Consider the following 12,673-nt stretch of genomic DNA (forward strand, 5'->3'; position numbering starts at 1 on the left):
GTTTGACCAAACTGTGGGAGGCAGTGGAAGACAGGAGGGCCTGGCGTGCTCTGGTCCAGGGGGTCACGAAGAGGCAGACACGACTAAACGACTAAACAACCACATCTGCTTTGCACGCAGAACATCCAAAGCCCGGTCCCTGGCATTCCAGCGTGAGGCTGGGAGAAACCCCTGCCTGAAACCCTGCAGAGCTGCTGCCAGTCCGTGTAGACAATACTGAGCTACCACCTGAGTTGTGTTATGAGGCAGCTTCCCACGTCCGCCGCGGCAGCCCTTTTCCTCTTCAGGGCTGCAGCTGGAGGATGCTCCATAAGAGGGAGCCAGCATCCTTTTGGAAAGCCGGGGTTTCCCGTTGTCGAAAATGAGAAACTTCATCCTCCCGGAGTTGAGACAGACACAAATTAAAAGGCATCTATTAGTGGGCTACCAGGCAAGCCCAACCAGGCAGATAGAAAGTGGAGTTAATAATTCAGGGCAACGTTGAGTCAAGCGGCTAAACAGCGGCTCTGCCGAGCTCCTAAATTTAGACTCCTTCAATAATTCGAAGCAGGCAGGGATCTCTGCCTGGGCTTTTCGCTTTAGCTCGATCTGTAAGTGGAGAGAGAGAGAGACACACAGAGAGAAAGGGAGTCCTTCGCTCCCCAAGCATGAGGTCAGCCCCCCTCTATCTCAGGGGCAGGGAATCTTTTCCAGCCTGAAGGCCGCATTGCCTCCCAAGGAACCTGCTGGGGGCCACATCTCAGTGGTGGCCGGGGCCCAGGGCAAATAGGATCAGAGCAATGGATGTAAATATTATCTATCTCTGAGCGACAGCCTGGTTTCTAGATGCACCCCTCTGTATCCCCCCGCTCCAGGGAAGCAAGTCATCGGAGTTGAATGGGGGGGGGGGCATCTAGGCCAGGCAAAGTTTCTGGTTGCGGAGCAGGGGGCCACTATGTGCTAGGGGGTTAAGAGGAGGAAGGGGCTTGCCTCCATGCGCAGCTGTGTGTGGGGAGGTCCAAACCGAGGGAAGTATTTGGGGAAACTGGAACGCTGAACTAGACGTGCCTATCGCTCTCTTTCAGATCCTCACCACACATTATTATTATTATTTTAGAATTTTATTTATTTATTGAAGTTCTTACGTTACATTGGTAAACATCATATTATATCACAAGGCTTACTGTACTATAATTTTCAACATGTATACAAAGTTTATACGGTATACTAAAAGAAAGAAAAAACAAGGGCAAAAACCTATTCCAAAATCATATATATACCAACACTTTCGACTTCCTGTCTATCCCGTTGTATATTCCTTTTTTACAAATGAATGTACTCTCATTATTGTATATTTCTTCACATTTTTATCTAATACATTTCTATATTAATATGTACCCTAGCTCTTAGTTCTCAACTCAGTCTCCAACGTCAATTGAATGCTAGCATAGATAGCGAACCTTTACTGTATTTTTGAGCATATATCTTATATCTATTCCACTTTCCCATAATTTTTTGTTTCGAATTGCCTCTCAGGCTATTTGTCATCTGCGCCATTTCAGCAGATTCTTGTAGCTTGTTATGCTGATCCGTTATTGTCACCACACATTAAAAGCACAGGATACCCCCCCCCCCAAGAATCCTGGGAACTGTGCTCACCCCCTTGCAAAGGGAAAATCTGGGGCGTACCTAGGTTGGCCCCCACCAAGGGCGTAGGCCAAAGGAGGGGCAGAGCAACCACCCCTCTCCATTCTTGCTTGGAGTCGGCCAACGCTGCCTGCGAATTCCCTCGGCGGAGGCATCCAGTCACCGGCACAGGCTATTGCAGCAACTCTCTGGGCCCCCCCTCACCAGGCTTTAGATGACGGCTTGTTGCTGTTTGGTCAGACTCATGCTAGTAGCTTTGATGTGGGGTGGGGAGCTGCTCATTGGTAAGGAAAAAATACTCTGGACATGCTCAGAGGGCTTCTCTCTGTATGTGGGCAGAACCACAGATGAGAGAGGGTGGTTCTACACGTGCAAGATGAATTTTCTACAATGCGGAATCATCAGGCGGCGGGGGGGGGGATGACACTTCCTAGAACACAACCGTGCAGAGAAATTTCCTCCCTTATGACCACCCCATCTTAACAGCGTTCTTAATTTTGGCTTAGAAGCGCAGAAACTCCCTGCAGAAAAAGGAACGGGTTCTGCTTGAGACATGGGAAGGTTAGAAAAACAAAAGGCACCCTATTAAATCTGGGGAGATCTCTCTGTCTTTTTCTGTCTGCTGGATTTTTTTCTTCCAAAGGAAAAAAAATTATACACACACACACATATATATATATTGAGCGCTCCCCAGCAGCCAAGAACTTTGGAGCCATCTAGCAAACAGCCCTAATTCTTGTCTTTCCTGGTTGCCATAGCTGCAGAGCAATTCCGGGTGTATTGATGTCCCCCCATTGATCTGTGCGATGGTGTGGTGTCTGGACATGCAGCACAGCCATTGTGCCCGGCAAGCTGACAGACACCAATCAATACCGCCCGATCTCTCTCCTGCCACCCCTCCCCGCCATTACCATCCCAACCCCTCTCCCCCCCCACCCCCAGGATCCTCTTTTGTGTTGCTATCACCTTAGGTAAGGAAGTGAGGCAGATCCCACACCTGCGATTTGGGCCTGGCGGTAGAGAAACTTTGGATTTTGGGGGCCGGGTGTGTGTGTCATTTTATAAACGTCCCGTGGAAAGGGTGTGTAGTTCTGTGGTGGGACGCCTGCTGTGCCTGCAGAAGGCCCTGGGTTCAACTGCAGGTAGAGCTGGGAGAGACCCACGTGTCAGAATTGTGTTTTCAGGGTCATGAGGACTGGAAACTTGCTTTATTTTCTAGGGGAGGGTTGCACTGGTGGAGCACAGGCTCTGCATGCAGAAGGGCCCAGATTCGATTCTCCACATCTGCAGGAGAAACCCTGGAGGGCCGCTGCCAATCAGTGAAGACAATCTGACTCCTTTGTGGGAGGAGCTTCCTCTGTTTCTGTTTAAATCAGCCCTTTCTTCAGAACTTCATGAGGACTGGAACCTTAAGGGAAGGGCCACAGCTCTAAGGTGGAGCACCAGCTTAGGTAGGGGGCTTAAAAGAAACAGCACCTTAAATCAGGGGTGGTTAAGCACTCCACCTAGGGGACACCTCAGAGGGTCCCAAAATACGTCACACCTTTCCCTGTCCTTTGCCCGCTGGTTTCCCTGCAAAGGTTTTCTCTTTTTTGCGGCTGCCTCTGCCAAAAACCCTGCGCTTTGCCTCCACCGCCTTCCCTCCCAGCGACCACGCAGCTGCTAACGATGTTGCTAATAATAACGAGCTGCACATTAAAAGCCCATCCTCGGCTTTGGAGTGGCTGGCAGCAGCCAGAGAGAGCCTCCTCCCCCGCCGCACTTTCCCAAGAGCCATCCAGAGGGGCCTTCAACGTCAGCCGGGATGCGAGGCGGCGGAGAAGCTGGAGGTGTTCAAAGGATGAGCTTAGGCCAATTATGCAAGGCTTTCGCCCACACACAGAGATCAGATTCTGCGCCGATTAATCCCAAATAAATGCCTCTCCCCATTGCTTAGAGCACCTGCTTTGCATGCAGAAGGTCCCGGGTTCAATCCCCGGAAACTCCAGGTGAGCCTGGAAGGACCCATGCCTGAAACACTGGAGAGCCTCTGCCAGTCATGGAATCGTAGCGTTGGAAGAAGCCTCGAAGGTCATCCAGTCCAACCCCGAATCTCTTGCCCAACGTTGGGCTCGAACCCACAACCCTGTAACTTAACATGCTCTAAGTTAGATTATCCTCCCCCAGGGCCAGGGCCTTCTCAGTGGTGGCTCCAACCTGGTGGAAAGCTCTGTCCCATGAGACCAGGGCCCTGCAGGATTTAACCTCCTTCCGCAGGGCCTGTAAGACAGAGCTATTCCGCCTGGCTTTCAATTTGAACTTAGCCTGATCATTTATTCCCCTCCCCTTTTTATGAAGATTACCCATTCTGGGATCCCACAGCTAATTCTCCCCTTGTCTCCTCGCTGGCCCAAATAGGGCTAATTTAGCCAGCTAGCCCTGGTGATCATCTAATGTTTATTGGATGGATTTCCCCCCTAAATTGATTTTTGATTTAATTGTTATTCATGTTTTATACCGTATTTTATGCTGGTTTTTTGGTAGCATCAATCAAGTGTTTTAAATTTGTTGTTAGCCGCCCTGAGCCCGGTTTTCTGAACCGGGAAGGGTGGGCTATAAATAAAAAAATATTATTATTATTATTATTATTATACTCTACAAACTGAGCCATCCCAACTGGTCAGTGTAGAAGATGGACAAATAGTCTGAGGGCAGATCCACGCGGTGTGTTCAAAGAGCATCTAATGTGTGTTCAAAGCACATGACTTCCCAAAGGAACCCTGGGAATTGTGTTTTGTGAAGGGAGCTGGGAATTACCTAGAGACGTATCTAGGTTCATTTGCACCCTTGGCAAGGAGATGCATTGACTCCCTAAAATTGGGAAAGGAGTACGACCAGGCTGTATATTGTCTCCCTGCTTATTTAACTTATATGCAGAATTCATCATGTGAATGGCTGGGCTGGATGAATCCCAAGACGGAATTAAGATCGCCGGAAGAAATATCAACAACCTCAGATATGCAGATGACACAACCTTGATGGCAGAAAGTGAGGAGGAATTAAAGAACCTTTAAATGAGGGTGAAAGAGGAGAGCTCAAAATATGGTCTGAAGCTCAACATCAAAAAAACGAAGATCATGGCCACTGGTCCCATCACCTCCTGGCAAATAGAAGGGGAAGAAATGGAGGCAGTGAGAGATTTTACTTTCTTGGGCTCCATGATCACTGCAGATGGTGACAGCAGTCACAAAATTAAAAGACGCCTGCTTCTTGGGAGAAAAGCAATGACAAACCTAGAGAAAAGCAATGACAAACCTAAAAAGCAGAGACATCACCTTGCCAACAAAGGTTCATATCGCTAAAGCTATGGTTTTCCCAGTTGTGATGTATGGAAGTGAGAGCTGGACCATAAAGAAGGCTGATCGCCAAAGAATGGATGCTTTTGAATTCTGGTGCTGGAGAAGACTCTTGAGAGTCCCATGGACTGCAAGAAGATCAAACCTCTCCATTCTTAAGGAAATCAGCCCTGAGTGCTCACTGGAAGGACTGATCCTGAAGCTGAGGCTCCAGTACTTTGGCCACCTCATGAGAAGAGAAGACTCCCTGGAGAAGACACTGATGTTGGGAAAGATGGAGGGCACAAGGAGAAGGGGAGGACAGAGGACGAGATGGTTGGACAGTGTTCTCGAAGCTGCCAACATGAGTTTGACCAAGCTGCGGGAGGCAGTGGAAGACAGGAGGGCCTGGCGTGCTCAGGTCCAGGGGGTCACGAAGAGTCAGACGTGACTCAACAACATAAGAAAAGCCTGCTGGATCAGGGCAATGGGAGCCCATCTATTCCAGCACCCTGTTGTTCTAGCGCTCATGTGCCCCATAGAGCCTAGGAATCTAGATAGACTGCCTCTGGACCTGGAGGTTCCATAAGAACAGAGCCCTGCTGGATCAAGCCAATGTCTCACCCAGTCCAGCATCTTGTTCTCACAATGGCCAACCAGATGCCTGTGCAAAAGGAGCAAGGAGGACCTAAACAGAAGAGCACTCTCCCCTTCTGCACACTCTTCCCAGCAACTAGTGCTCAGGGCCATTGCTGCCTCTGAACATGGAGGCAGAGCATTGCCTTCGTGGCTTGTAGCCGTCAATAGCCGCCTCCTCTGTGAATTTGTCCAACTCTCTCTTAAAGCTGTCTAGGTTGGCAGCCGGGACGGGGGTGGCGCTGTGGGTAAAAGCCTCAGCACCTAGGGCTTGCCGATCGAAAGGTCGGCGGTTCGAATCCCCGCGGCGGGGTGCGCTCCCGCTGCTCGGCCCCAGCGCCTGCCAACCTAGCAGTTCGAAAGCACCCCCGGGTGCAAGTAGATAAATAGGGACCGCTTACCAGCGGGAAGGTAAACGGCGTTCCATGTGCTGCGCTGGCTCGCCAGATGCAGCTTTGTCACGCTGGCCACGTGACCCGGAAGTGTCTCCGGACAGCGCTGGCCCCCGGCCTCTAGAGTGAGATGGGCGCGCAACCCCAGAGTCTGTCAAGACTGGCCCGTACGGGCAGGGGTACCTTTACCTTTACCTTTTAGGTTGGCAGCCATCACTGTCTCCAATGGGAGTGGGTGCCATAGTTTAACTGTGTATTGTGTGTAATTGGAAAAGCAGCAGCGTCCCAACTAAAACAGACTGGTTATCTAAAATGAGGGAATACTTCCATATTGGGATGCGGGTGGTGCTGTGGGTTAAACCACAGAGCCTAGGGCTTGCCAATCAGAAGGTCGGCAGTTCGAATCCCCGCGATGGGGTGAGCTCCCGTTGCTCGGTCCCTGCTCCTGCCAACCTAGCAGTTCGAAAGCACGTCAAAGTGCAAGTAGATAAATAGGTACTGCTCTGGTGGGAAGGTAAACGGCGTTTCCGTGCGCTGCTCTGGTTCGCCAGAAGCGGCTTGGTCCTGCTGGCCACATGACCCAGAAGCTGTATGCCGGCTCCCTCGGCCAATAAAGCGAGATGTGCGCCACAACCCCAGAGTTGGCCGTGACTGGACCTAACGGTCAGGGGTCCCTTTACCTTTACCTTACTTCCATATTGCCGAACTAACAGGGAGGATAAGAGGAAATATGGTACAAAAAGTGAATAAGGAGTGGGCTTTCTTTAAGGAATACATCAAAACTTATGTGGAAAAAGTAGAATTTCTGACAGATATTGAGTGAATGCAGAAAATGGTTAGAGTGAAAGGAGAGTAAAGTTAAGATAAAAGAAGAGATTAATGAAATAATGAAATGTGTTTAAGCTAGTTGGAAAAATAAAGTAGCGTAACAAGAACGGCTGGAAGTCAAGTCACTTTTTGGGTGTCCGTGTGGGGTAGGTGTGCAGGTACAGTGGTACCTTGGGTTACATACACTTCAGGTTACAGACTCTGCTAACCCAGAAATAGTGCTTCAGGTTAAGAACTTTGCTTCAGGATGAGAACAGAAATCGTGCAGTGGCAGCGAGAGGCCCCATTAGCTAAAGTGGTACCTCAGGTTAAGAACAGTTTCAGGTTAAGAACGGACCTCCGGAACGAATTAAGTACTTAACCCGAGGTACCACTGTATGTTGATATGTATAGTATAGGTAGGTATTATATAGAGTAATGTAGGTATGTTTTATGTTATGAAAATAAGGTAGTGTGTTGTGTACGTGTATTATGTAAATGTATATGTATGTGTTTTATATGTTAATAAAAATCTAGCTTGGAAAAACAAAAAAAAAAAGATTTTCTTTTATCTGTTGTGAAGCTTCCAGCGTTCATAACACTAATTCTAGTGTTATGACCAAAGAGTAAGTTCTCTGCACCAAGATGTACCCGCCTCACATACAGAATGTTTTGCATGAGGTTTGTGACGGAGGTGAAATCTGATTTGTTTGCATCATAATGAGAAACTACCTCATTTGCACTTCTCAACCCGGAACACAGTTATCCTTTGAAATCCACACTTCTCTGAATTTTGTAATGCACTTAGCCAACAAAACACCATTTGCAAAATGTATATATTAGTGGGAAACATGAACGAAAAAGAATACGCTAATGGGAATAATGTACAAGGATCCAGTCTACTGGGGAAATTGCAATAATGTGTATCTCAGTCAAAACTGCATACAAAAATCTGTTTGTTAGGAGAAATTTGCACCAAAACAGTGGCAAATTTTCAGAAGAATTCTTTTCCACTGAGAATTGCAGCAGGACTGTGCAGAACTGAGTTTAAGACTGGAGAAATGAAAAACTTAGTAAACAGAACATGACAGATTTATCCATCCTTACTTGGATACGTGGGAGTTTGTGTGTTGTTTCCGACATGGGAGTGTGTTTCCTTCCATGTCGGAAATCGTAGCATGAGTTTTGAAACAGAAGAAAAGTGAGACAGAGAGATAGACTCACCAGGAGACCTTCGGCTGAATCTAATCCGGTCGTTTGTTTCTCTGCTTTGCAAACACGCAAGCGCTGCGGACGACTACAAATTTTAAAAGAGATTGAGGGCCCAAATAAAAACTGTCAAGCGTTTTAAGATCCTTGGGGGTGAGATGGTTTGGAAGACTTGCTTGAAATGGCTCTTTAAATCAATACAATTGGGGTGGGTGGGAAATCTATCTATCATCTCGGAGGAGTTTTCTGCCGAAATCCTCCGCCCAGCACCCCACAAAGCAGGTGAGATGTGTGAGCCAAATCTAGCGCTGTGTTGGTCAGGACGGCAAAGGGCCCCGTTTTACAAAGAACAATAAACGACCTGTTTTATTGAGTGCTTGTTTGCTGGGAGATCGGACGACGCCAACTATTGCATAATAATTCATTCTGATTTTTTTGTGGGAGATTCCAATATCTGACAAATTTCTGTCAATTTCTGTCAATTTTAGCTTCTCTCAATTTTTCACTCTTTTAAAGTTCAGCTCTCCACATTTCCACATCAGTTGGGAATTTATTTGTTTTTTAATTCTCAAAACCAGCATTTCAGTGAAGATTTATCATGATGTACATTCCCTCCCCCCTTGTCAATATAGCCTGATAGACATACCTTTGGAAATCTATTTCCCCAAGGCAATGCATTTCTGTAATTTTATTTTTTTTAATCTACACATTTATATGCACACCCCTGTATTTGGACTTTTTGTACAGGTTGCTTCTCTGGAGCACTTGCATTGCAAAATTCGGAGAAGCGTGAATTTCAAAGGACGGCTGTATTTTGGCTCCTGTATTGATTGGGTTTATTACACGTTGCTTTTCACTCAAATGAATCCCAAAGCGGCTTACAAACAACAAATAAGAATAACATGGTAGAACATACATAGAACATCCCAAATACAATACAAATCATACAGAATAATGAACAAGTCACCAGTAAAACAATTGCAACCTATAAAATACTATAAACAAAGCAACAAATAAAACGTAAGCTAAACACCACAATTAAAGGAAACATCACATAATATGATTAACAAATCAAGACAGCATTTATAATATATAAAACAATATGAATGGCATTAACAAAATAGCAACCAAAAGATAAACTAAGCACCGTTAAGTTCATACAAACACTCTTGTTTTCGAAAGTGTGAATTAGGTTAAGTGAGGCGGGAAAATGTGCAGTGGATCACATTATTCTCCCACTTGGGGACCCCAGAGATTTCTACGGGCTCTCCTGCTGAACATGCTCCCTGCGCTGTTGGGCAGACGTGGCCGTCACACAGGCAGCACTTGAATCCAACAAGCTTAAGCTCAGGGAGGTGGGATCTTTCAGGGTTCCTGTCTCAGACTCCTTCCCAGCTGAGTGATACTTACCCTGCTCCTCATTCTCCTCCAACTGAAAGACAAAACTGAAAAACTACAGCTAAGTCAGAATGCGGCAGCTAGATTAGTGACTGGGAGCAGCCGCTGAGACCACATAACACCAGTCTTGAAAGACCTACATTGGTTCTCTCAGCCCCACTCACCTCACAGAGTGTTTGTTGTGGGGGAGGAAGGGAAAGGAGAATGTTAGCCGCTTTGAGACTCCTTAAAGGGAGTGAAAGGCGGGATATCAAATCCAAACTCTTCTTCTTCTTCTTCCCAGTACGTTTCCAAGCACAATTCAAAGTGTTGGTGCTGACCTTTAAAGCCCTAAACGGCCTTGGCCCAGTATACCTGAAGGAGTGTTTCCACCCCCATCGTCCAGCCCGGACACTGAGATCCAGCTCCGAGGGCCTTCTGGCGGTTCCCTCGCTGCGAGAAGCCAAGTTACAGGGAACCAGGCAGAGGACCTTCTCAGTGGTGGCACCCACCCTGTGGAACGCCCTCCTACCAGATGTCAAAGAGAACAACAACTACCAGAGTTTTAGAAGACATCTGAAGGCAGCCCTGTTTAGGGAAGCTTTTAATGTTTTATAGGTTATTGTATTTTAGTGTTCTGTTGGAAGCCGCCCAGAGTGGCTGGGGAAGCCCAGCCAGATGGGTGGGGTATAAATAATAAATAATGATGATGATGATGATGATGATGATGATTATAAAGAAGGGCTTGGTTCCTTAAGGTCCACAGTCTTGGGGCCATGAGGGTGGAGCTTGGGAAAGGGCAGGCTGGCAGACCCTCCAGGGAGAAAGTGTCTCTCTCTCAGAGCTGTCCGTGGTGCTTGCAGAAGAGGTGCTGGAGGCCTCAACTGACTTTCCAGGGCAAACGGGAGGAAGCGTCCCTGGAGCCATCCGTGATGCTGCAACCTCATGCAGGCCTTCAAAGAAACCTTGACTTAACAATGGACGGGTCAGGGGACATTGGCTGATTCTCTGGTAGGGAGAGACAGAGCCACCAAAGTCTGGCGCATCTCAGTTATCAGAAGAGATGGGACTAAGTCCGTCTTGTTTTCCCAGTGGGTGTTTAAAGGGGAAACCCCCTCTTTTTTAAAGTCTGTCTAGAAGCAGACATTACCAACATTTAAAAACAACTTACAAGGTGGTCTGTGGGTTGTACACTGTTCCCCCATTCCATTTCCCTAAAACCTTCAAAAATAACGTATCCAGCCACTGTATACCTTGAAGAAGAAAAAACTGGCGTCAAACAATATCTGGGGAGCACGACAGCTGGACACTCGAGTATCGGGCAAAGTCTGGGGAGACCCAAGTTCAAACCCCCCATGAAGTTTATTGGGTGACCTCAGTTTGGTTACTCTCTGTTTAACCTACCTTGCAGGGTTATTGTTAGGAATAAAATGGGACGGGGACAGAGAGAACAATGCCACCTTGATGGTCTCCTTAGGGACGAGAGCCAGGGTATAAAATAATATGCTGTTTTAATGGTGCCCCAGATCCACTGTGCGGAGTCTCTTGTGAGGATACAGCCCTTGCTGGGATGGTAGGGGCTGCACTGCTCACATTTGTGTCAATTAAGCAGACTCCTATTTGTCTGGGAATTGTGGAAGCGTGGATTATTATTATTTCTTCCCAGCGTGGGACCGGCATGTCTCCAAAAACCAAAGTGTGCCCTTGTCATCTGGAGCTCCAGCGCACTCTCTCTCTCTCTCTCTCTAGGCGTGCATATGGAGTGTGTGTGTGTGTGTGAGAGAGAGAGAGAGAGAGAGAAAGAACGAGAGCGAGCGTGTTCCAGTGTGTACCACATGGGTGAATCTCCTGCTCGGCTTATTGATTGGGGCTGCATTGATCTGCTAGAAGGGGATGGGGTGGAGGGGGGGGGCAGAATGAAAATCAATAACCAACCCTGCAATATGTTTCTGGGTCTCGAAGATTCACTCGCTCGCACGCACGCCCCACGCCGGAGCTGTTTTAATTTGCCGGGAGGACCAAGTGAGTGAGTGAGTGTTCATGTGTCTGCGTGTGTTTAAACATGAGGGTTGGTTTTTTTGTTTTTTTATGAGTGGAGATGAACCGGCAGCCTAGCCTCGTTGCCGTATATAAGAGGGATTCTGTCGGTCCTCGGCCTTGTAGACTTCTCCTCCACCCGGATCCTCTGCGCATTGTCTTCCGCCAGCCAGTCCCCACTGCTGAGTCTCCTTCCAAGTTCATCCCAGGCCCAGGTAGGTGGGTGGTTTTGCAGGGGTGACAGGAGGGGAAGGGGGGCTGGCTGAGCCACGTGAATTAAACTGCGCCGTGTCGGCATCCTTGCATGGTTCAGATGGTGCACTCCCTCGTTTCTTCTTATTTTCTCTTGGTATGCGTGGCTTCATGGCTCCTGGGTCGCATTCACAAGTGCTGCTGTGGCAGGCCTTGTGGTGAGAGAGGTTTTGCCTGTGGACGTCAGCAGGGGGCGTCCTTCTTCCTGCTGCAAGAGCCGCTGATTTATTTGCAAGCGAGAGCCCCCCAAAAACTTTGCAGGGGTTGCGTCAAGCCAGGCTGCCCAGAAACAATTGTCCTGCGAGGCCTGGTTGGGATAGAAAGTTGTTGACTGAGGGAGACACCCAATCTGCAGAAATCCAATAATAATAATAATAATAATAATAATAATAATAATAATAATATATTTATACCCCACCCATCTGGCTGGGTTTCCCCAGCCACTCTGGGCGGCTTCCAACAAAATATTAAAAATACAATAAAACATCAAACATTAAAAACTTCCCTAAACAAGGCTACCTTCAGGTGTCTTCTAAAAGTCAAAAAGTTGCTTATTTCCTTGACATTGTGCCTGTGGGAAAAGGAAATGTGAAATTTCAGGCCATTTTAAAGATTTGAAGCGCAGGGTGAGGGGGAAAATGGTAGCAACTTGAGGCAAAGGACTGGGGTTTCTATGGCATCTGGTATATTTACTTATACGTCTCTCTGTCTTTCCTACATTTTTGTGGGGACATATTATTGGGGAGCAAAGCTACTTATTTCCTCAGCACACACTCTGGCAAACCTGTATGTGATTCAGCACCTCGAATACATATTTTCAGGGGTGCTGAGTAGTCCTGGGTGGGTATCTGCACCCAGCAACTGGGATTGATCGCTAGTACGTTGTCTGATTTTGAAATTTCGATGGCATTAATATCACAGAGGCTCGAGGCCTATCGCAATGCAAGGCTGCGGCTCTTAATCGGTCAGAGGAAACGATATTTTAGGTATGTGTGTATGTCAGCCGAACCTGCCTCACAGGGT

The sequence above is a fragment of the Podarcis muralis genome, chromosome 16 (assembly GCF_964188315.1).
Source record: "Podarcis muralis chromosome 16, rPodMur119.hap1.1, whole genome shotgun sequence".
Taxonomy (NCBI): domain Eukaryota; kingdom Metazoa; phylum Chordata; class Lepidosauria; order Squamata; family Lacertidae; genus Podarcis; species Podarcis muralis.